The sequence below is a fragment of the Egretta garzetta genome, unplaced genomic scaffold (genome assembly GCF_000687185.1).
Source record: "Egretta garzetta isolate BGI_Z169 unplaced genomic scaffold, ASM68718v1 scaffold197, whole genome shotgun sequence".
NCBI classification, from domain to species: Eukaryota; Metazoa; Chordata; class Aves; order Pelecaniformes; family Ardeidae; genus Egretta; species Egretta garzetta.
In genome coordinates this window covers 3,640,405-3,663,958 of record NW_009260274.1, presented here as the reverse complement: position 1 = coordinate 3,663,958, position 23,554 = coordinate 3,640,405, and the positions used below count along the sequence as shown (strand labels likewise).

The 23,554-nt window shown below is 40.2% G+C and overlaps 1 protein-coding gene across 3 annotated transcripts in view; it reads right to left on the bottom strand.

Annotated features, from left to right (window-relative positions):
* The window catches only part of ARHGAP15 (Rho GTPase activating protein 15), a 336,537-nt gene that overhangs the window by 40,755 nt on the left and 272,228 nt on the right, over positions 1-23,554 (bottom strand). The window lies entirely within an intron of this gene.

Below are 23,554 nucleotides of genomic sequence, written 5' to 3'. Positions count from 1 at the left end.
TCCAAAATAAAAAAAAAAAAAAAAAAAAAAAAAAAAAAATTCACGGTGTGAAAGCTTCATTCAGTAACAATAAATATATTATCTGACATATGGGTAAGGTAAAGAATCTTATTCCTTTTACATTTTACTGGACATGGGAGTTACTACACAACGTGATAACATAATTCTCCTCTGCCTGCAAAAGCACCATCATGCTGTCAGCGTGAGTCACCAGCAAAAATCAAAGTAGTTAAATAAATATATGATGCATTGCTTCTATGTGGGGAGGCCTTCTGCGTGGAGAAGACAAATATTGAGGTCTCTGTCTGGTGGAAGCCAGTATTTCTGTATCAGTAGGGATGACTGAGTAACTGGTTACTGGGAGCTTAAATGCAGGAGCTCACCCAGTCATGCCATCGCATGGTGCACTTCACAGGGCAATTTTGGTACTTTCTGACATGCTGACCATGAAAGCTAAGTGGACAGCTTAAAAATAGGAAGCGTAATCCAACCCTGCTGTGCACCCTATTATAAAGCTGGTGTTGTGTGTTTATACATATTTAAAAAAAAAGTAAAATCACAGTATACATAGAACTTCCATGGTATTTTTTTCAGGTGTTTCTGTTTCTATAATGATGAATCACAGAATCGCAGAATCACAGACTGGCAGGGGTTGGAAGGGACCTCAGGACATCACCCAGTCCACCCCCCCTGCTAAAGCAGACTCACCCAGAGCATGTTACACAGGACAGCATCCAGGCGGGGGTTGAATATCTCCAGAGAAGGAGACTCCACAGCCCCCTGGGCAGCCTGTTCCAGGGCTCTGTCACCCTCAAAGTAAAGAAGTTTTTCCTCATATTCAACTGAAATCTCTTATGTTTCAGTTTGTGCCCATTGCCCCTTGTCCTGTCGCTGGGCACCACTGAGAAGAGTCTGGCTCCGTCCTCGTGACTTCCACCCTTAAGATATTTGTATGTGATGAGCTTAAGATCATTCTGTTCCAGAAAATATGAGACTATCATCTATGTGCCTAAGCAAGTCTGTTCTGAAAAGGAAAGTTGATTTGTGCTATCTAACTTTGATACTATTGAAATCTACCTCTGCCTAGACTTCCAGAACTCCAGGCCCAACAGTCCTTGAATACAAAATATTATTTGTATTTCTATTGATAAATTATTCTTCGTAAGAGTAACTAGTCTTTCTTTCTGAGACAGCCTCTCATTTCCATCTCCACATTGCTACATGGTTCCCTGATTACGTCTAATCATTGCACCACCATCAGCAATAACAAACCAGGACTTAGTCGGGTAAGCTTGCTTTTGTTCTTTTTTGCATGTGGTACAGCTAACCCTGCTCTTTCCATCGCCAATATATCACCAGTACAGTAAATGTATTTAGAAAGGAAAGAGGGGTATAAAATGAACAGCAGTTTATAAGAAAGCAGATGCATTATTATTTATGACAAGGGACATACTACACGGCTCACAGTGCACAAACTGAGGAAGAAATAGGATGCAAACATGGGTTTTTTTCTGATCTTTTGCCTGTTCCCAGAAGTCACAGTAAAACTACATGGCTCTACGTGTAAGAAATGACCTTAAAGCCACAGGAGAATTCCCATGTGTAGAGGAGTCCTCTGGTGACTTAAAGCTGCCACACTGATTCTTTGGAAGTTATGACTCGGAGCCGGCTCAGCTAGACATTAGCTTTTTGCCCATGAACTCACAAGAAAGATGTGCCAAAACATCCAAGGTCTAATCAGGCACAAACATCCAGTAGAGTGTTAATGAAAGCCATAAAAAAGTGCAAATATACTGTTTTGCTTTTTTTTTTTTTTTAATTGGGAAAAAGGAAATTCCAGGAAATTAAAAATTGCAGACTATAATGGGCATCTATGGCCAAACAACATAAAAAAAAATAAAAAATCTGGTATGGTGAATGAATTAAAGAAGAAAAAAGTCCAACCTTCCTCCCAAGGATATGTAACCAACCTCCTGGAACACACACTCTGACTGCAATTGTAGAGGTGGGCTGGACCGCAGGGCGACAGCCTCACACCGGACGGGCTACACAACCCCCAACTCATGATGCAGGTCCCAGTAAAGCCTCTAAGCTTCCAGACAAAGTATGCCTACATTATTTCTCCAGCACGGTGTCATCAAGTGAGCACCTCCTATACCTCCTGATGTAGGAAAATATATCACAGGCACACAGCTGGGGTAAGGGAGGCTGCGGTCACGAACTAGCAAAGAGCTGCCTCTCCCAGGTCACAGTCCCTAAAATTACTCCTGCATTGGTTTGAGATGGCCTTAGCCTTATCTGAAGGGTTTCTTTAATGGACAATTTGTATGTAAGCATTATGTGTACACATGTACATATGTATTACAACAGCTGACAAGAATAAGAGCACAAAGGAGGAGGTATTTAAAAGGTATGAAAAGGAGGTATTTAAAGGAAGGATAGATGAGGTGCTTAGGGACAGGGTTTAGTGGTGGGATGGCAGGGTGAGGTTAAAGGTTGCGCTCAATGATCTCAGAGGCCTTTTCCAACCAAAGTGATTCTATGATTCGATTCTAAAGGGAAACTTATTTCTTCACTGAATATTCCTCATATTTAACAAGACAAACCTAAAGTAAAACACCACCCTTCCTTCCCCCACCAGGACTCAGCGGTTTGGCATTTTTGAAGAAAAGTTCCTAAGTACCCCAAGCTGCTTTCTATGTTTAGCGTAGAAGCCTGAGTGCACCAGTAAGTCTCTAACTCCACTTGAACTATTGCACTAAACATAGAGATGTTCTTCCCTAAAATGTTCTGGGCCACAAGCTGGATGTGTCAGCAATATAGCAGATGGGGAAAACATATACAAGTATATTAATTTTGTGGCCCAGATTTATGCAGAACACATATTTGCACAGATTTCATAGATAGGATTTTTAAATCTAGTTTTAACCCTTACTAGGTAGATGTGAAGCTTGGAAAGAGCACGGAAGCCTAGCAAGAATGTTTGTGGAGCAGAGGAATGGAAGCGAGAGGGCTGCTGCTGTTGCTGCTTGCTTTGGTACCTCATTTACACAGGTTAATCTGCATGCCTCAGTTTACTCACTGTGAAATATTTATACTAATGCTAGCGATCTCACAATGACTTTGCAAAGCTTAGTTAATGAGCTCATAATTAATTAGGTTCTTAAAGCTTCCTGGATGAAAGCAGGGTTGGGTGAATAAAGCCAAGAAAAGAAATAATATTGTGATGTTTATATTTGAAAGAGTGGTATATAATGAACAGCAGTTTATAAGAAAGCAGATGCATTATTATTTATGACAAGGGACATACTACACGGCTCACAGTGCACAAACTGAGGAAGAAATAGGATGCAAACATGGGTTTTTTTCTGATCTTTTGCCTGTTCCCAGAAGTCACAGTAAAACTACATGGCTCTACGTGTAAGAAATGACCTTAAAGCCACAGGAGAATTCCCATGTGTAGAGGAGTCCTTTGGTGACTTAAAGCTGCCACACTGATTCTTTGGAAGTTATGACTCGGAGCCGGCTCAGCTAGACATTAGCTTTTTGCCCATGAACTCACAAGAAAGATGTGCCAAAATATCCAAGGTCTAATCAGGCACAAACATCCAGTAGAGTGTTAATGAAAGCCATAAAAAAGTGCAAATATACTGTTTTGCTTTTTTTTTTTTTTTAATTGGGAAAAAGGAAATTCCAGGAAATTAAAAATTGCAGACTATAATGGGCACCTATGGCCAAACAACGTAAAAAAATAAAAAATCTGGTATGGTGAATGAATTAAAGAAGAAAAAAGTCCAACCTTCCTCCCAAGGATATGTAACCAACCTCCTGGAACACACACTCTGACTGCAATTGTAGAGGTGGGCTGGACCGCAGGGCGACAGCCTCACAGCGGACAGGCTACAACAACCACAACCTCCTGGAACACACACTCTGACTGCAATTGTAGAGGTGGGCTGGACCGCAGGGCGACAGCCTCACACCGGACGGGCTACACAACCCCCAACTCATGATGCAGGTCCCAGTAAAGCCTCTAAGCTTCCAGACAAAGTATGCCTACATTATTTCTCCAGCACGGTGTCATCAAGTGAGCACCTCCTATACCTCCTGATGTAGGAAAATATATCACAGGCACACAGCTGGGGTAAGGGAGGCTGCGGTCACGAACTAGCAAAGAGCTGCCTCTCCCAGGTCACAGTCCCTAAAATTACTCCTGCATTGGTTTGAGATGGCCTTAGCCTTATCTGAAGGGTTTCTTTAATGGACAATTTGTATGTAAGCATTATGTGTACACATGTACATATGTATTACAACAGCTGACAAGAATAAGAGCACAAAGGAGGAGGTATTTAAAAGGTATGAAAAGGAGGTATTTAAAGGAAGGATAGATTGATTCTAAAGGGAAACTTATTTCTTCACTGAATATTCCTCATATTTAACAAGACAAACCTAAAGTAAAACACCACCCTTCCTTCCCCCACCAGGACTCAGCGGTTTGGCATTTTTGAAGAAAAGTTCCTAAGTACCCCAAGCTGCTTTCTATGTTTAGCGTAGAAGCCTGAGTGCACCAGTAAGTCTCTAACTCCACTTGAACTATTGCACTAAACATAGAGATGTTCTTCCCTAAAATGTTCTGGGCCACAAGCTGGATGTGTCAGCAATATAGCAGATGGGGAAAACATATACAAGTATATTAATTTTGTGGCCCAGATTTATGCAGAACACATATTTGCACAGATTTCATAGATAGGATTTTTAAATCTGGTTTTAACCCTTACTAGGTAGATGTGAAGCTTGGAAAGAGCACGGAAGCCTAGCAAGAATGTTTGTGGAGCAGAGGAATGGAAGCGAGAGGGCTGCTGCTGTTGCTGCTTGCTTTGGTACCTCATTTACACAGGTTAATCTGCATGCCTCAGTTTACTCACTGTGAAATATTTATACTAATGCTAGCGATCTCACAATGACTTTGCAAAGCTTAGTTAATGAGCTCATAATTAATTAGGTTCTTAAAGCTTCCTGGATGAAAGCAGGGTTGGGTGAATAAAGCCAAGAAAAGAAATAATATTGTGATGTTTATATTTTATTTTATTTTTTTTAAGGAAGATCTGCTGATGTGCCTGCATGTTCACAAATATTCAGGTGAGCATTTTTATTCACTCGAAATCTCCCAAAGACAGAAGGGCTGTGCATGCCAGCCTGGAGAAGTGTTTCTGAGAACATTCATACCAGATGTGTGCTCATGACCATCCTGAAAAACTCTTTTCATTGTTTGCACAATGATTTGTCAATGAGTTATAACTGTTCATGAATTATTTGCCAAAGGAAAAAATAAATTCCCTAATGGCTTTACAGGCTGGTCTATGCACACTTTTCAAACTGCTTTAGCTATAGCTCTTTAGAAACACATGCAGCCGTTTTGGTGCGACACCCTGCTGCAGTCAGAGATGGACCTGTATCTAATATGGGGTGACTCAATTAATTTTTACTGTGGTCTACTGAGAAACTCTAATGAGGGCTGCAATTTTTTTAATTTTTTTTTTTTTTTATCCTGAGGTTTACTAGGTAAACTTCAAGGCGTTGGCTGCGTTGGCAGTGGCGCGGCAGCCCCAGCTGAGCTGGTGGCCTGGGCATTGCAGGCTGCGGGCACAGCTGAGCTGGTGGCCCGGGCATCGCAGGCTACGGGCACAGCTGAGCTGGTGGCCCGGGCATCGCAGGCTACGGGCACAGCTGAGCTGGTGGCCCGGGCATCGCAGGCTACGGGCACAGCTGGGCTCTGCCGCCGCTTGGCAGGGCCGGCGGGAGGTAATGCGGCTCCGGCAGGACTGGGGAACAGCACTGATGGGCAGCCGTGGGAAAATCTGCTTGCAGCGTGGCTCTGTGGCAGGGGTTTCTGTTTGGGGAAGCCTGGGGGAGGGGTAAGCCTTCGAAAGAGTTCTTTTTTTCTTTGGTTGAACGGACTGAGCTTTTAAAAAAAGGAAAAATGCCCAGGTTTTATGCTATTTACTACATGGTGGCTGTTCTAGCACTTCATTTTTGTGTTCCTGACAACTGTGGTGGTACCCTCGACCTTCAGTGAGATGCTGGGAGACCCTGGGCAATACATTGAGAGAGAGTCAGGAGCTTCATTGTGAGTGCAGCCAGCAGCCTGAACCAACTCACGACTGTAAATACCCACACAGCCACCCACAGCAGAGAAGAAAAGGAAGCCACGAAGAAAATCCTCTCCCAGATTCTGCTGGAGATGTAAACTTCTCTCTCTGGGCTTCCTTCCCAGCCTCTGCCTCTCCGCTGGGCTTAGGTGGTCATATCCTTTTCTGCAGGGCATGGTAGCACCGATTCCTCAACCTACCCGATGCTTTCCAGCAAGGAAAGCGCTCATTCACCATGGCACTAATGTATAAACTAGTCCATAAAGGCTTGAGTTATATCACTTTAATACTATTATAAAAGAAATGCTTACAACACTGAGTAGTGTATGCAAATACTAAGTATTACAAAGTCTCCTGATATCCTCTACAGCCGACCTCAGGCACCTTCTATGTTAAAATTGAGGCAGCTTTAAGATTAGCAGCTGGCTTATCTTTCTCTATTTTTGAAGTTTATGCAGCTAAACTTTCTATTGCGGCGTGATGGGGACAGGTAAGACTTACAGAAACAAATAATTTTGTGAGGCTGGTCCTAACTCTTTATTTTGTGTGCAAATTTATCTTTATGCACTGTACATGCCCACATCATTGGTCTGTACCTTTTTGTTCAAACCAACATAGCCAGTGAGGGATAAAGACTGTAAATCATCCCTTAACTTCAGCTCAGCCCCAGAACATCGCGGGACTTAATGACTGATACACAGTGGAAGTGACAGACAGGAAAACCCTGTTAACCCTCAGGTCCAGAAGATAAGCTAAAACATTTTCAAAGAATCCATCGTGCCTGGCATCATAAAAGTGGCTCAGTTCATTAGGTGAATAATTTTCAGGGAATTTTTAATGCAACTTCCATCTAAGTATTGCACAAAAGGAGACTGGTCTAAACCATCCATTAAAACAGTCTCTGCAGTAAATTTGACAAGCTTAAGCAAAAAAATATTTCTATCAACTGAAAAGCCTGCATTTATGTAGCACCTTATTCAATAACTCAGGAGAACATACAGCATGCTATCGGCAGGATAACATTTTTTTTTTCCTCCAGATGTCTCTTTTTCCTTCCAGAAGTTGCAGAGCATTGGACAAGCAGTAACAGATGATGAACACATGCATAACTACAAATGGGCAAGCTGATTGTTTTCAGAATTGGTATAAACACTTGCTCTTGGATTGAGATTTAGCCCATAGCAAATCTTTACATTCTCGTTATAAACCTCTGACAAAAAAGAGCTTCTAATGAAAATGCTGACAGTGTGAAAATGTGGTTATGGTCAGGAAAACAAATGGATAAAAAGTGGCATTTTGTAGTTCCATATGTATACTTCATCAGGGAAGTCTTTGCTAAGTTTACATTTCAAAGCAAAAGCTTGATGATAACTGCTTCTCTTAGCCTTTCTATTTAGGGCCCCCAAACCTACTACTATTACTGCTATCTCCTACACTAGCATTTAGAAAAAAAAACAACAAAAAAACCAAACCCAGGGGCGAGAATATGAACTTCTCTGGGAGCTCAGTGAGAGAGCCAGCAGTTGGATTTTTAGCATCTCTTTTATTTTTGATTATGCAGATAATAGTAGAGCCCAACAGCCCGAATCAGGACATGGCCTTACCATGGTAGGGTGTTAAAGACTGAAAAAAACCCCACACATGAAGAAAAGAACTACATTTGGGGTGCATACATGGGGGCATGGCAGGAGGCGGAGGAGGAGGAGGAAGGGCTCAGCAGGACAGGAGAGGTGAGACAGGCACTCTGGGATGTCTGTCCCAAAGGCCACTGCTACTTCTTGGGAAGTATAAAAAGAGGTCTCTGCCCCTCTCCTGCCCGAAAGTGGGGTGTCTGGAGGGCTACGGCATTTCTTCTAAACTTAGACTTGATGTTCTTTTGGGCTACTTTGGTGGAACTGCCAATAGGGCAAACAAGGAGGATTCCAATGTTGAGGATTGTTTGAGTCCTGCATTATGAGAAAAAAAAGGAACAGGAAAAGGTGGTTTAGGGCATCTAAGGCACGTGTGGGACTGATGGTTATGATGGAGGAGAAGGGAAGGCTTGTATGCTGTTGTACCCATGGTGTTGGGGAGAAGTTTGAGTGGCTAAAATAGCCCCAGACGCACCATGTCTGCAGCCCTGCTGGCTGTTTCATGGTCCTCAGGGCAGCACGTGAGAAGAGGCAGATATATATGAAGCCTCTTGAATATTCTTTATCAAAGCACAAGCAAAGTGCAGGTCAGTGGGTGATAATGGGACAGAAATGTGGGCTTACAGGAACAGACCATGTGAATGGTTTTTGGGACAAGCCATCGAATTTGGTGCTGACAGAGCACTTATGTCTTGCTTCAACACCATAAGGGTTTACTAGGCTTGCTTTAAACTAGCATCTATGGAATCAAAGGAAAAGATAAGAAAACATGAGATAGAAAAAGAAAAAAAAAATTAAATTCCTTAACCCAAGTTCTTAGGAACGAGGAATGTCAAATAAACATGGGACTGATAACCGGGAGGAAATCAGACAAAGCGATGGTGCAATAGGGCGTGCAGGGCAGTAAAATCTGGTACGATATTTACAGTGACATCCTTGTTTATGGTGGGGAGGGAAGCAGGGTCACCTGTCCTTGACCGATGGGTCCTGTCCAGTTCTGGAGCCCATTATTAGGAGAAAGAAAATGGTCGGGATACGCACACAACCCCAAACTGCCCTAATACCAAGTAAAAAAAGCACCTAACTTTGAATGCTGTGTTAGAAGCAATGATGTACGTGGTGAGATGAAAAGAAGCTTGGTTAAATCATGACTGAGGATGCCAGAGGAATGGCACTGAACTCCAGCACCTGAAGGAAGCAAGCCCAATGGATAGGATGGTGCGTCCTCTGGAGCCAGAAAGAGTTTTGTTGATGACTCCAGTGTGACCCAAATTCTACTGCAAGGAGTCAGAGGAAACGTTGAGCACAAAGAAGAGGATATTGGAAGCAATGCTTTTGCATAATGCAAATTAAAATGTAGCTGAATTTCAGGAAGACCTCCTGACAGCAAGATTGCCTGTGGAACTGGAAAATCCTCACGCTGCCACAAACAGTAAACAAATACACTGCTCAGAAAGACTTTGCTGGCTTGTGGTATAATGAACACAGAATTATACCATTGCAACAATATACACCCGCTGAATTTGACTCCACTTGAAGAGATGAGAGCTCTTAAGTTGCTACGTTGAAAACAATTTAATTGAACCTGGCTAATTAGAATATAACAAGTAGTTAAAAATTATGCAATGCTTTAAAAATCTTTTAATTAATTTGAAATTCTGATGGCAAATTAGTAAATGTACGTCAGTAACTCCCCGTGCTTGACTCAATGCATCATTAAAAAAAAGATATATATTTTGTCAATAGGGACACTTCGAGAAAACATACACAAGTAGAAAATAATAATGTAGAGTAAGGAATAATTAATTAATTCAAGCTTCAAGATAAGATCACCATGTCCTGCTGACCCTCCATGTTAATCAGTTGATTGATTAATTGCTACAATCATAATAATTATAGGGTGTAAATCTAAATACATTTAATGATAGTTTACACTTAGTATAAAAATGTCTTTTATGTCTGCTTATCTTCTTCATTTCTTGAAGCCTAGTCATATTTTTTGTTTGCCATAAATAAACCCGAAGCATTTTTACATGTTATCTTTGTGATGAGGTAGGTTTATTCTTCGTTCATCTGATCAGCGATATTTTTTTTGTGGCCTCCACCTCCTGTCTAATGAAAAATATGTTCCTAGATGAGAAACAATTGATTATGTGTAGTAACCAATACAGCTTCATCAAAAGCTCATCCTTAAATGAAAGACAAGGGGACATAGCAATAAGGCTGTTGTATAGTTATAGACTGTCTTTAACCAGAAGAGTTTTACATATTGAATGCTTCTTCCACCACATAAACTCAGTCTGAAGTGAAACAGTAAGGCAGATCAGCAGCACAGAAAAATATTGAAGAAAACAATCCAAAGAAAATTAAGAATTCTTCTGCTGATTTCTGATTTATAGGCAATGCAGAAGATCTTGACATCTGCATCATCTTTGAATTTGTGCCGTTTCTCATTAAACCTAACCATGCTTGATGAATGCACTAAAAGAAAGGTATGAGTCCTTGTATCTCAACTGGTATTATGTATAGCTGAAATCCTGTTTTCTGCTAAAAAGTACCAGAAAAGAAGAAAGAAGAGTCACTTAGATAAGTCTGTTGAACATTGGTAAAATGCACTATTACAGATGAGGTCTTAAGTTACTAAGGGCTCACTAAGTCACTAATGGGGTGCTTCAGTAGGGGTGACAGGTAGAAGTTGTTATAGTTGTTTGTACTCTGCGTGTCCCATGGATAAAACCTCCTGTTCCCATCATTGCCATTTCATCCTTGCCATTGCAAAATATGAGGAAGTCTTAAAGAAGCGTGTGCCTTAAATTTTTTTAAAGAAAAAAAGTATGAGTTTCAGTTAATATCAGACCTGAACACCAGATCTCCTGACCATTTTCAGTTGTGCAGCTCTAGAAATTTTGGATTCTTCATTTGTAGAGTTGGTATCTGTACACTGCTTTGCAACTCTCATTTTGTAGTGATATTTGTTAAATAAATAATGCTCGGTTAGGAATTATAGTATAAATATTTGAAGGAGCCACTAAAGTATTTAAAAAAAAAAAAACCCTAACCAAGCAAATTCCAAGTGAATGAACTTTTACAGCCTTCAAAGGGTTACCTGACCTTCTACTTTTGCAGCTTGCTTGACTCAAAGTTACAGCAATGGAGGAGATAACAGTGAAACTGTACTATAAAAATAAATTACTATCATGAATATTAAGCAACAAGGATATAATAAACATGACTGCTTACATGATTCTGATTTATTGATACTGATTTGCTAGTAAATTATCGCACAAAGTACTCGTTTTAGTTGTTCAGGAACATGTGCAAAATAAAGCTTGGTGGACACTTCCCAAAGACCTTGACATCTGTCACTGAATTCATACTTTGGGATTCTTGGTGCCTGTATTGCTGGTACGTGATACAGTGCCGTATTTACTTTTCCTTTCTCCAGATTTTTTTTTTATTTTATTTTTTGGCTGCCTGGCTTCCTTAAACTCTGTTTTTTACCCATGCACAGTTTTTAAAAGTACTATCATGGAGGTTCAGCGCTGACACAGTGGAACAAATCCAGCTGCAAAATCTCCTAAAGGCTGTTCATGCTTGTTCTGTTAAATAGTGCTCACTTTGAGTCAAGAGGTTTCATTACTATATTTATGAACCTCTTGGCACCAGGAGTTGGGATTTCCCAGTGCTAAGCATTAATGCATTTTGCATCACTCGCTAACATCAGGAACTCTAGATCACTGGTGCTGAGGGGTTAAAGGCAGTAAAAAACCAGATCTTTACTTCCAGATAGAAATCTGTAGTGCAAGGGTGCACGCTTGATCTGTGTGTGTGTGGATAGTCTGGGCAACTGTCAGAGAGCAGAGGTAGAGAGCAGGCTACCATGGTCACTAACCACCAGGAATTGCAGGTTTTAAGGGATCTCAGCATTAACAGCCTCCTGCCTATATTCTACATCAGATATTTGTTATCCAAATTGATGGAACACATCGTATCTGAAAATAGGATTATTCTTCTTTAAATTTAAAGCCTGCTTTGTGCTTATGTGGCTTATATCACTTCATGACATGGTGTGTTATGTCAAACCTAAGATTATTTTTGGAGATTTCTGAGACAGAATCTACTTCATTTTGCCTGTCATCAGCCTAAAGCATGTGCCAAAAGACCCCTTTTTTGAGGCAGTGATTCACAAATACCATCTGAACTAAAGGACAGCTACCGCTTCAAAGCAAAAACACATATCTTGGATCAAATTCTACTAACATCTCCTAAAGTGGTTACTCTCATCACAGTTTTGATACTTCTCTGTGGAGGATTTATAGATACACAGTGGAATATTTTTTTTTTTAAAAATGCTAATACACTTAAGCTTGCAAGCAGGAATGTAGCCTCATCAGGTGCCATGATCTGTGGTGTAAAGAAAAACAAGCAACGACCTCAGCTGCAGAGCGTAGGTTAGTTCTGGCTGCATGTGAACATACAGATGCAAATAAACCCTGAGCCAAGGAAAAGGCTATTCTAGAAGTGGCACTTGATAGCCCAGGGCTGGAGCTGCAGAAGCGTATATAAGCCTGCCTGCCAGGCAAACCTTCCCGCTTCTCCTGGTTTTCTTTTTTTGTTTGTTTGAAAAGGAAAAGAAAAAAAAAATAAAGAAAAAGAAAGGGGAAAGAAAAAGGAAAAGGAAAAGAAGAAAAAGAAGAAAAATATGAAAAAGATGAAAAAGGGGAAAAGGGAAAAGGAAAAAGGGAAAAAGGGAGAGAGAGAGGAAAAGATGAAAAAGAGAAGGGGAAAGGGGGGAAAGGGGAAAAGGGGAAGGAAAAGGGGAAAAGGGGAAGGAAAAGGGGAAAAGGGGAAAAGGGGAAAAGGGGAAAAGGGGAAAAGGGGAAGGAAAAGGAAAAGGGGAAGGAAAAGGAAAAGGGGAAGGAAAAGGAAAAGGAAAAGGAAAAGGAAAAGGAAAAGGAAAAGGAAAAGGAAAAGGAAAAGGAAAAGGAAAAGGAAAAGGAAAAGGAGCTGTTGCAGCTGCACTGATTTTATTTGCCCTCTTTCCAGGTAGGTACCAGGCTAATTTCCTTCCTGTCTCACTTTGCTTTCAGTGCCATCGGTAGAAGCGTGGGGAGAAGATCCACAGTGCAATTTGGGTTGGGTTTTGGTCCCAGTCACTGCTCACCGCACACTTTCTCCATAGGCGCAGCTATTGCCCTTTACGTGACAGCCCAGCAGTGCCAGCTTGGAAAATATTTCCCTTCTTCACCCGTGCTCTCCTGATAAAAAGTTACCGACACCAAGTATTTCATATGAGAAATATATAAGCAGATCTCCAGTTCTCAGTTACATTTTTAGGATTCTAAAACCTTTGAGAGCCCCACCTTTCTGGTTGCTTCAGATATTACTTTTTGTATGAGTGATTAATACGCAGTTTGATTTTCTAACCACCTAAGCAAACCTAGGTCTTGTGCCTGGCTTGCTTTTTTTTTTTTTTTTCTCTCAGTGCAACACTATCACTCAAAAGTGTTTAGCAGTGAATGAGTCAGACCACGAGCTGTCGGTGAATTAGATTGTGCTCCTGATCCTAGCGAGATTATCTGTGTGATATACTACCTTCTCAGGCAATTAAAGCATTAATGCTTTGGCCAAAATGTAACAATAGTCAAACGGGTTAACGGGCTAATGAATTTTATGTAGAAAAGAGTCAAAGGGAGCAGTTTGACTCTCCGGGAAGCAAGAAAAATTGGATTTTATTTTAAAATTGTGGGCCTTTGAAATTCAATATCTGTACTACAAACACAAGGCAGCAGACTGCAGAAACATTTTTGCATCCAAGGAAGCATCCTTAAAAGCAAAAGTTTTGTTCAATGAGTTTCTTGTGCAATAGGTTGCCTTGGGGCTGCGCACTCCCCGACACCCGTTTAGGAGGAGGACGTGCAGCAGTACTCATTTCTTCCATTCCCACACTATTTCTTACTTGACTTGACTTCTCTTGTTAGCTGTTATCTGGTACAGCTGGTGTAGTACAGCTGCTAAAGATGCTTTTCCGCAGCCACATTACCCAGTTTTCCAGCACTACTTTTTCACAATTTGTGTCCCTCAAGAGAGATTATAGCTTTGAACTCTGGCCCAGCCTTGGTAAGAACACAAGCCTACCCTCGCATCTAGACATCATTACTTTTCCAAAGTATTTCAGTTTGCAGTCGCACTTCCTGTGGCAGACCCGGATCTGCTCAAAATGTTGATGTTGGGAAGCCAGGCCTGCGTCAAGCGATGCCGCAAGGCGATGCTTTCAGGGAAGGAGACCTTCGCCTTCCACCCTGGTAAATCTGTGCCTGATTTCAACCTGTGACTTAACTTTTCTCTGAAATTCTGTGAAATTCAGTGAGTATTCTGCAGATAGTGCTATTGTTATTATTCTAGTCGTATTATTGTGTTGTATTATACCCTTCAGCAACGTGGCATTTTTCTTTTCCAACCCCCTACATGTGCTGTTATGGTAAACCATGAGGATATTTTTCCTGACCATTCATAACTTGATTCTGTGCCTGCCTACTATGTGGAATTTTTAGAACATTTAATTTCTTGTTTCCTTCTCCATGCTGTTTTCAGACCACTTCTAGAATATTTCCAGAAAAAAAAAAAAAAAAAAAAAAAAAAAGAGCTGTTGTAACTCATTTGTGACCGATTCCTGCTCTCAGGTCATAAAGGTACAGTTAAAGCGGGGTCTGTATTATTTAATTTTACTTCTGCCAGATTCTCATCCGAAGGTTTGCCATAGGCCTAAGTGCAAAGGCTAAAGTTATGCATTTTCTTGTAGCTCATTTAATGCATTATTATCAGGAATCATATCTGAAGTTACAAAGAGCCTTCCGTGATGCCATGGTGCTACGTACAGTTTTCATCATTATAAAATAATATTATTTTATAAAGCCGCAAGGTAATGGTCCATATTAAGGCATGTTTTATGGCTGTTTTTACCTGCCAGAACTTGAGGACCCATAGAATTGCACTATCTGGTGGAGAAATTTCTGAAAGGATTCTGATGTCAGGAGTGCGCGGGCAGCGTGGTCGGAGCACGCTGGTGCTGGAGAGCTCTGAGGGAGGTAATAGTCCCTTGAAGGACTGGTGTAAGAGAACACTGCTTAAATTTACCAGGGGTCAAAGCTGCTTGAAGTATTTAGGATGCATAAACTACTCTGTAAAGTTAATGCCTACTCTGAATACTACAGCTGTAGTAGTCTAGGTCTTCTAAGAACATAGTAGTCCAGGTCTTGAAATATCTATGTGGTGAGGACCAGAGAACAACTCAGTTGTCATGTTTTGCCACCAAGACATAATCACGCCTATTCTTTGCTGGTTCAGATCCAACATGCCACCTACCACACAGAGATGTGTGGCACTACTCTTCTTTGGGGAAGGTAGCAACTTGTAGAAAGTAAGCTGTATGGAGAGAGGAAGAGAGCACAGCACTGGAGTGATGACCTTCAGCATCCCCTTCTCTTATTCTTGAAGGTTCTTTTTTTCCCTCCTTCTTTTTCATTCACAAGTCTGATGAAACATTTTTCCCCTCAAACCTAGAGTGCCAATTCTCACTTTGTCAAGAGCTCCCGATAACCTTCATGAGAAGTTCCGCTCCCCCTGCTCCCGCAAACACTCCAGGTTACAGAGATCTTGTCACAGTCACTAAATAGCTCCTTCTCTCTCTTTTCCTCCCTTCTTTTCCACCCCGTGTTGTTGCTTGGATTTCTCAGTTTCTCTTTGTCTTCTCCTTCACCATTATCTCCTGCTCGATTTTCTCGACAAGTTTCTCTTACACGAATCCACACATGAACTCTCATGTTGGCTTGCTTCTTGCTTCTGCCCTTTCTTTCCCCTATGAAAGATTCTCTTAACCACAGATTAAATTTAAATTACACAAATACTCTATTTTCCACGCTCAAGAAGTAAGTAGAAGAGGAGCAAATTGAAACCCATATCTTTTTCAATTTGCAAGTTTTTGATTCCCCATTCTGTCAGCTGGCAGTAGGTGTAAAACTAACGGAGTTACTGGAGCCTCAGCAATTAATCTGGCTACCAGTTACAAATGTAAACAACTTTTTTGCAAGCTGAAGTGAGGCACCCTGCTTCTCAGATGACATTTCCACCAAGTATCCAGAGGCTTCTCCAGCTCCCCATAAACATTAATGCTCTGAGCACCCGTGCTCCATGGTAGGTTAAGAGCCCAGAAAAAAGCTTTTAGCCTTGTTAGTGCTTGTGTAATTGAGGACGAGCCACAGTTTTGACATAATCCTGTCTAGTAAGTGCTGTTTATAAGTCCTGGTTTCAAAGCACTGTGCTGGACCTACCATGTACAGCAAAGTTCTTGAAAAAGGTTCTCGCTGAGCAGATTACTGCAGATTTGTATCCAATAATTTACTGTGTAAGCATTAAACCATTCATATCACAAACACCTGTGCAAGCCAGTTGGCCTAGTCAATTCTTGTTTAACATTTAATTATGAATATAATTAGCATGAGTTAAGAGACAGGCCAGGCATCCGCAATAAAATTTCCACTATGCTCAAAAAATTATAACTAGAATAACAAAAAAGACTAAGCTGGGGGAGAATATGTGCCTCCTGTGCAAACTTTTGCATGACAGCAAAATTTAAGTACAAATTCTTTTAAAACTTTTTCATTTCCTTTGATGATAACTGTAAAGCCTCCACCACATCTATAAGACTAAATTATACAGTTTTTCTGTTCCTTTAATATTAAGGCAATTTTCATCACTGGTTTAACCCTTTCAGTGAGGTGCCTCAGATTCTCCTCTTTTCCTCGAAAGGTAAATTAACTGCTGATTTGATGGTGTCACAGCAACACTGCGTTAAATAAAATTCATGGGGGGGGGGAGGGGAGGAGGGAACTAGTTAAAATATTATTTCAGCACATCTAAGAGTTTTATGAAGTGCTCTTTGTAGCCCAACAGGACTGTGTGCTAACAGAAGAACAGGATTAGTAAATACTGCAACATATCTTGTTTTAAAGGCAGGTGCTCATGTTTAGGGAAAAAAAAAAAAGAGCAAAATCAATCTAGAATCAGGCTCCCTATGGGCAGGCGTTACCTGGGCTTCCTTCACAGGGCAAAGCCCTGCAAAGGACCTAAACCATCATGTGTAAATTTTCTTTTTTCTTTTCATTTCCCATCCGACAACTTAATTAAAACTTTCTGAGCAAAAAAAAAAAAAAAACACAAAAAGGAAATATTTTTATCCACTGATTATTTTTTCAATGCCCTTTATTCTAAAGAACATTGCAATGTTTTCCACCTCAAAAGAAAAAATCTATTCACAGTCATGTCCTCCAATTTTTTATTTTTTTTTTTTCCCCTTAAAACAGTTGCTTCCAGACCTGGAAAGATCTATTTAAAAATGCTGTTGAGCAGAAACAGTTTGCAACTGTGAAGGGAAGGTCATTGAAAGAGAACTGGGAGGTTACTGGGGCATATTGTTCCTTGGCACCTCCTGGGAACAAAAAGCCTGGAATGAACCTCTTTAGTTACCAGGTCGCTGCTATTACAACTAGGATAGCCTCCATCTGCATCGTCGGTGGAGGTCTGCTGTCCTAATGCCTCGAATCTGAGGGGAGACTGCGCTAGAATACAGTAGCTATAGTGGTTGGGAATGCTACAGCTTAAATATATTTGCAGCCAGTTTATACACCTCTCTTGTGGAATACAGGGTTTTAGTTTAAACTGCACTTTCTCATCTATTGTTTTTTTTTACTTCTTGGTTTCGCTCAGGATGAGCATATACATTTTTGCCTGTATTTTGTTAACACCGATCAATTAGAAGCTTCCTTTCCTAGTTAACCCTGCATCCTATATCATTTTACCATCTCTTCTGAAATGTAAGGGGTTTTTTCTTTCTATTCCAATATCAGCTAATCATTCTTGAATCAGAATTTCGCACACCTTTCATGATAAGGTTTGAAAAAGCTTTCCAAAATGGATTTAATAGTTCTCAATCTCTACTGAAAATACCTAGTACCACTTTCTGAATAAGCTGCTATTATTATTGTTAGTGATACTGCTTTGGAGAATACATACAGATACACCATACACATATTCATATATTTTTATGGATGGATATCCCTGAGATTATGCTACCCAAAAAATCATTCCCCTTTTTTTAAAAAAAAAAAAAAAATCTTTTAAAGAGTTGCACCTCAACTTTTGAATACTTTTTGTTTTTACACATTTTTTTGTTCTGTTCACGTTAGTTTATGGATTTCTACTGTCTTCTGATATTTAGATTTGGCCAAAAAGGTATTGGTTATGATTTATTATGTGAGATATATTGTGGTGACCTTGGATTTGTTTATAAATCACCATGTTCACATGAAATTGAGGCTTTCTGATGCCATGCCAAGCCCCAAAACTTCCTTGGACAAGTAAATGGAGGATAGGAAAACGATTTCAATAGGAGGCTCGCCAACTGTGAATCTGAAGGCAGTTTGATTAGGACTCGAAGCCCACAGATTGAGATTATGACAGAAATTTGCATAATGCCAGAGACTGATAAGATTTGGTTTCTCAGGAACCTATTACGTGATGATGTTAAGAGACTGTCATGGATTTCTTACAGTGCAATATGCTGACTTGTCTTTCCAAGACGAGTTGGCCTTGAGCCTTGTTCTTTGTAAGCCTCGAGTGAGGTTTCTTTAGATGTCTTTTGAAAATCTCTTTAGACATCTTTTGTAACTTTCCACCAAGATGATACAAGGATGTTATGACTGTCAGAATAAATGAATGTATTTACTTTCTTTCTGTTTCCCAGATACTATTTTCATAACACTGCATAGTAGTTCAGAGCAGGTCCTTGCTACACTGTTCTCAACCAACGTAGCTCTGTTCTTTCATCATGATTATGTATCGATGACTAGATTTGTTTACTGCATCCTGACACGGTTTTTTGCTGGATTTTGGTGCAGACAGCTTCTGTGCAAACTCCTCAAAAGTTGCATTATTCAGTGCAAACTTTGCTATGGTCTGCTGAAGACCGAAGCGTGATCATTGCCCAGATAGATGTGAGTTTCTGCAACACGTTGTATTGAACCTTGCAGGCAGTGGGTTCTTGGGGGACCTTTCTGAAGCAAAAGTAGAGCCCAAGCTCAGAGAAAACCTTTTTACTGATGCCAGACATCCTGGGGATGAAGTCAAATGACCAACATGGAGAGAACTGACAACTGTAGATAGCACTGCTAGATTTTCTGGGTTTAAAAAAAGTTTATCAGTCCCATAAAATAAGAGTTTATTGTTTTGCTATGTTTTCATCATAGTTTTTTGTCAGACAAGACCAGTAAAGACCAGTATCACATACCAGCAAAACTGTAATAAACTTTATATCTAACATCTTTCAATAGCCAAAGAAGTTATAAAACCCTATCATGTGTAAGATGCTAAATAACCGTCTTCAGTTTCCATATAGTAGGGTAACACATAACATTATAGGATTGATAGGAATGACATTGTGAATTCTGCTTAGCATGCATGAGGAGACCCTAATTGATATATCGAAAGGATATGTGTGAAATCAGTTGAAAAAAGTGTTAATGGTCTATCAGAGCAATCAAAAAAAAAAAAAAAAAAAAAAAAAAAAAAAAGAAATCCAGATCTTGAAAAAACCAAAAATTATGTGAACATCTAATGTGGACCTTAGGTAGTATCTAGGCACTCAAATTCACCCCTAAAATTCTGAAAAAACCTTCTTCAGCTGCCACCTATCCCTGAAGGTGCATCAGCTAATTAGGTGGCATGATTGTGGCCTTTGAAGAATTTTAAGTGCCATGGCTCTCCTTCTCCCCATGCAGGGAAATGTTTCCTTTTCTGCTAGGGCTGAAAAGCTTGAGCTCCAGGAGATGGGGGAATACTTTGCCTGAGTGTCTGGGGTGGGGCTCGATCCTGTGGGGGATTGCCAGGACCTAAGGCATGTATGCTGACCAGATCTGGTGCCCTACAAATGCTGTCCCTTCTCCAGGGACTCGGTGGCTGACGTGGATCCCACGTTTTCTGTTCCTCATGCTGAGGCCTGGGTTAGGTTGTGGATTCCACTTGAAAGCCTGCAAGTCAGATTTTGCAACGCTATATTTTTATTAATCTCATTCCTGTGTTCATCTGCCTTAAGTGGGAAGCCCGCAGCAGTAACAGATACCTTCATTCAGAAAACTGTCTGCAGAAGAATCATAATTCTGGCAAAAGGATTTCTATTTAAAGCACATACATATATATACATCTGTCTTTGTGTGTGCATTTTAAACAATAAATCACCTATTTATCTACAGCACTTACGTGACACCTATTAAATTCATATTAGAGATAAGGAACTGAAATGAAGGCATAATCACTAAACCTCATTGAAAAAAATCTTTCCAATGTAGTAATCTTTCCAACCTGTTGCAGAGAAAATCAAAGACCTGAACTCAAGCCTTCCAAACGAGAGACAGATGTTGCAGCTTTGGGAACTGGGTGGAATTTTCCTTTGTGGAGTATCAGTGGGGTTTTTTTATAACTGCAGTTGGACAGATGCACTGTCTATACAGATGCACAGTCTATACAGCTTTCTCCAGCTGAAAAGATCTGGAAGGACTAGTAGGTATTTGAATATTTCCTACGCTGTGGATATCAGCCATCATCGCTCAGAATACTGTGGTAGACAAATCTCTTTTTTTCCACGCCTTCTGCCTGAGACCTTTCAAGAAAACTACTTCGATTAAAATAAAGCTTTATAATCAACTAACACATTTACCTGCTAATATTTCTTAACAGATTTTGGGAGTAGATTTTTTTTTTTTTGGTTTCAGTGGCTGAAGTCCTGGCATGAGTTTGTATGGCCATGAGGGTTGAATTCTGTAAATAAGGTGATTAAGTGTTTCAGTTATTGGCACTTCTACCACCTTACTCACATGAAGCACAATTTTACTTGCAGACAATCTGTTGAACCACGTCTGTTGATCTTCCAGAAAATCAATAGAACTATTTGCGGTGCTAAGTAATTTAAGCGTGGCTGAACCTGACTTCATAGCAGCATTTGGGCACACTTTAGAAGTGCATATTTCATCCAAAATACCACAAAATTACTTGCCAGTAATATACTAGACAAAGTCCTTGGAAAAAACTGCTTTCCAAATCCTAAGAAACAAAATTAGTATTAGGTCAGAGGTCTTGTGGCCTTCCATTTATCGTTTGTAAATTCTCTGATATAAGCTATATGGACAGTAATTATCCAGCTTCAGCCTGGCGAGCAGAATTCTGAGATTCTATAATGCCCTGAATTATCTTCTAATATTCTGGTCATATCTAAATTGTTCTAATATTATGGACATATCTAGAGTTATTTATAGGGGAAATTGAAGGTGGAGAGCAAGCACTTTGCCTAATACACAGTACTGTAAAATTTTGTTCCCATGCACATAATAAAGATGTTAATTAAAATGGCATCATCCAGGAAAAGTAATACTAATCTTGCTATGGATTTTTTCACATAATCTTTAAAACATCATCAGCATAAGGAGTCTATGGCACCTGTTGGCTTCCCGTTCCTCCTGAAACTTTGAGCTGAATGAGCTAATGAAATATTATCGGTAACTTGTACTACCTACTACAGATTTGGTTTTTAGACCACTTCATGTTACTTACCAAATGTATGGCTGTGCCTAAGGGGTGCTCAGTGTTGTACCAAGGATATAATCAACATGGCAGTGGGGGAATGCGTCCTAATTACCTTTCTCCTAGCTGTCATCAGGTCACCTGTCACCAGTTTGTTTCTGGCATTATTAAGCACTTCTTCTAACTGTACTCCACACTCGTGCATGGTAGTAATTCCCGGTTTTGAAGAACAGACAGAAAAGACAGAGATAAAAGAGGGTCTTTCTCACAACAATGTGGAGAAGAGGGGAAATTTTCTAGCAGCTCCGTACTGACCAGACAGAGTAATTAGCACAAAGTAGCCAAAGAATCAACTGCAATGGAAATTATATTGAAGAAAAGAGATTTTTTTACTTTGCTTCAGGACTATTAACATACAGAAGAGCTCCAAAACCACTGAAAACATCTAATTGTTGTTTATAGATGTTTTTTAAGTAGAGTTGGTAAGAATACGGATTTGTAGATACTATGGCAGTAAAGGCCAAATAAAGAGAAGATTGATTGGAAATCATAGATTACTTTAGACAGTTGGATTAGGTAGAAATCACCCTGATGTGCACTAAAGCAAGCAACAAGAATTAGGGTTTTGAAATAGTGTGAAGCATGTCTTAGAGTGTTAGCATTTTCTTCCTAGGAATAAACTGTCTTAAAATCCCTCTATAAATGACTGTTCATTAGCCTATCAATGTGTATAATGGCTCTCAAAATCATAATAAGAATTAATAATAGTTCAAATAGCAGAAAGGGACATTAATTTCTCGCTCATGAATATTAATGCTTTAGTAGACAGTCTCTTCCCGACATGCTTTCAAACTCTTAATTCGCAAGTCTATTACCGGTTACCTGTTATTCTTACTATCAAAAACCTCCTCACCGGGCCACCAAAAGATTTCAAATCACCCTGACTTGGCTGCTAGCAGAGAGGATGAGAGCGAAAGGCAGCATGAAGGGTGAGATCATGGTGTCCTGACAACGTTCTTCAGAAAACAATAGTGTTTGCTCAGCCAAAGCGTAAACCAAAGGGCAATGAAAAGTAGCGATAAGGGGGTGGAAGACTGTATTTAGCCTCAGAAGACCAGTATGATGGTGGATTATCAGGACGAGAAAGTGATAATGGCAGAGGATAGGTATTAAACACTCGACTGCCGAATAAGCTGCGTAAGAAGAGATGCGAAGAGCACGCCAGGCTGTGCCCTGTGAACTGACAGCATCCACATAAGGCACCACATCTCCTCCTTTCCAAGAGGACGTAGCAGGTGGATGGAGAAGCACCTGAAGGGCATGTTCCAGCGCTGGTGCTTCAGCGAGCACTTTTTCCCAATGCAGCGCAGAAACTGAAGCTGAACAGTAAGAAATTCTGTATTGTTTCTCCCCTCTTAGCACTGCAGAGACTGCGCAATGGGAACTTAAACTCGAGAGATGATGTTCTCCATCTCGTTTCCATGTGTTTTGAAAGGAGAATAAAGTGAGCTGCCAAGAGTAAACTTCCAGGTACTGCGTTGCTTTACTTTGTGTATTTAACTGCACTGCATCTCTAAATAACTGAGAAGGGAAGGATCTTTTGAGATGTATTTAACCTCATTATATCTGATGCTGGGTCTTGAGAAGCTTTAGCTGAACTAAAGACTCTTATGAATATAAAATCAAAGTGAGCCGTACATTAAGGGTTTCATATCCTCTGACAGCTGCGCATGTGCACACACAGCTCTCATTAACAGTAATGGCAAATATGCATGCCCATCATTCAGAAAACAGAGCTCTCAGTACTTCATTGGGCTTGTTTTTTTCCTAGAGATTTTCCTCTATTGGACCTTTAATTAATCTCCTACTAGGCTTTTTCCCTTTAAGCTATCCCTCTCCTCCCCCCCCTTTCCAATGGGAGTAAACCCCCAAATCACTCTGTTTTTTAGTCAAGTTTTTCCAAGCCAATACAGTTTCACAAAATGCACCTGCATATATTAAATACAGAGAGGGTTTGCAGCACACAAACCACAGAGACACGTAACAGAATAAATGCCTTGGACTTTGAAAACACTTAAAATGCCTGCCAACTTGAAAAAAAAAAAAAAAAGAAAAGAAAACAAAATACTAAAGCAAAGGTAGATA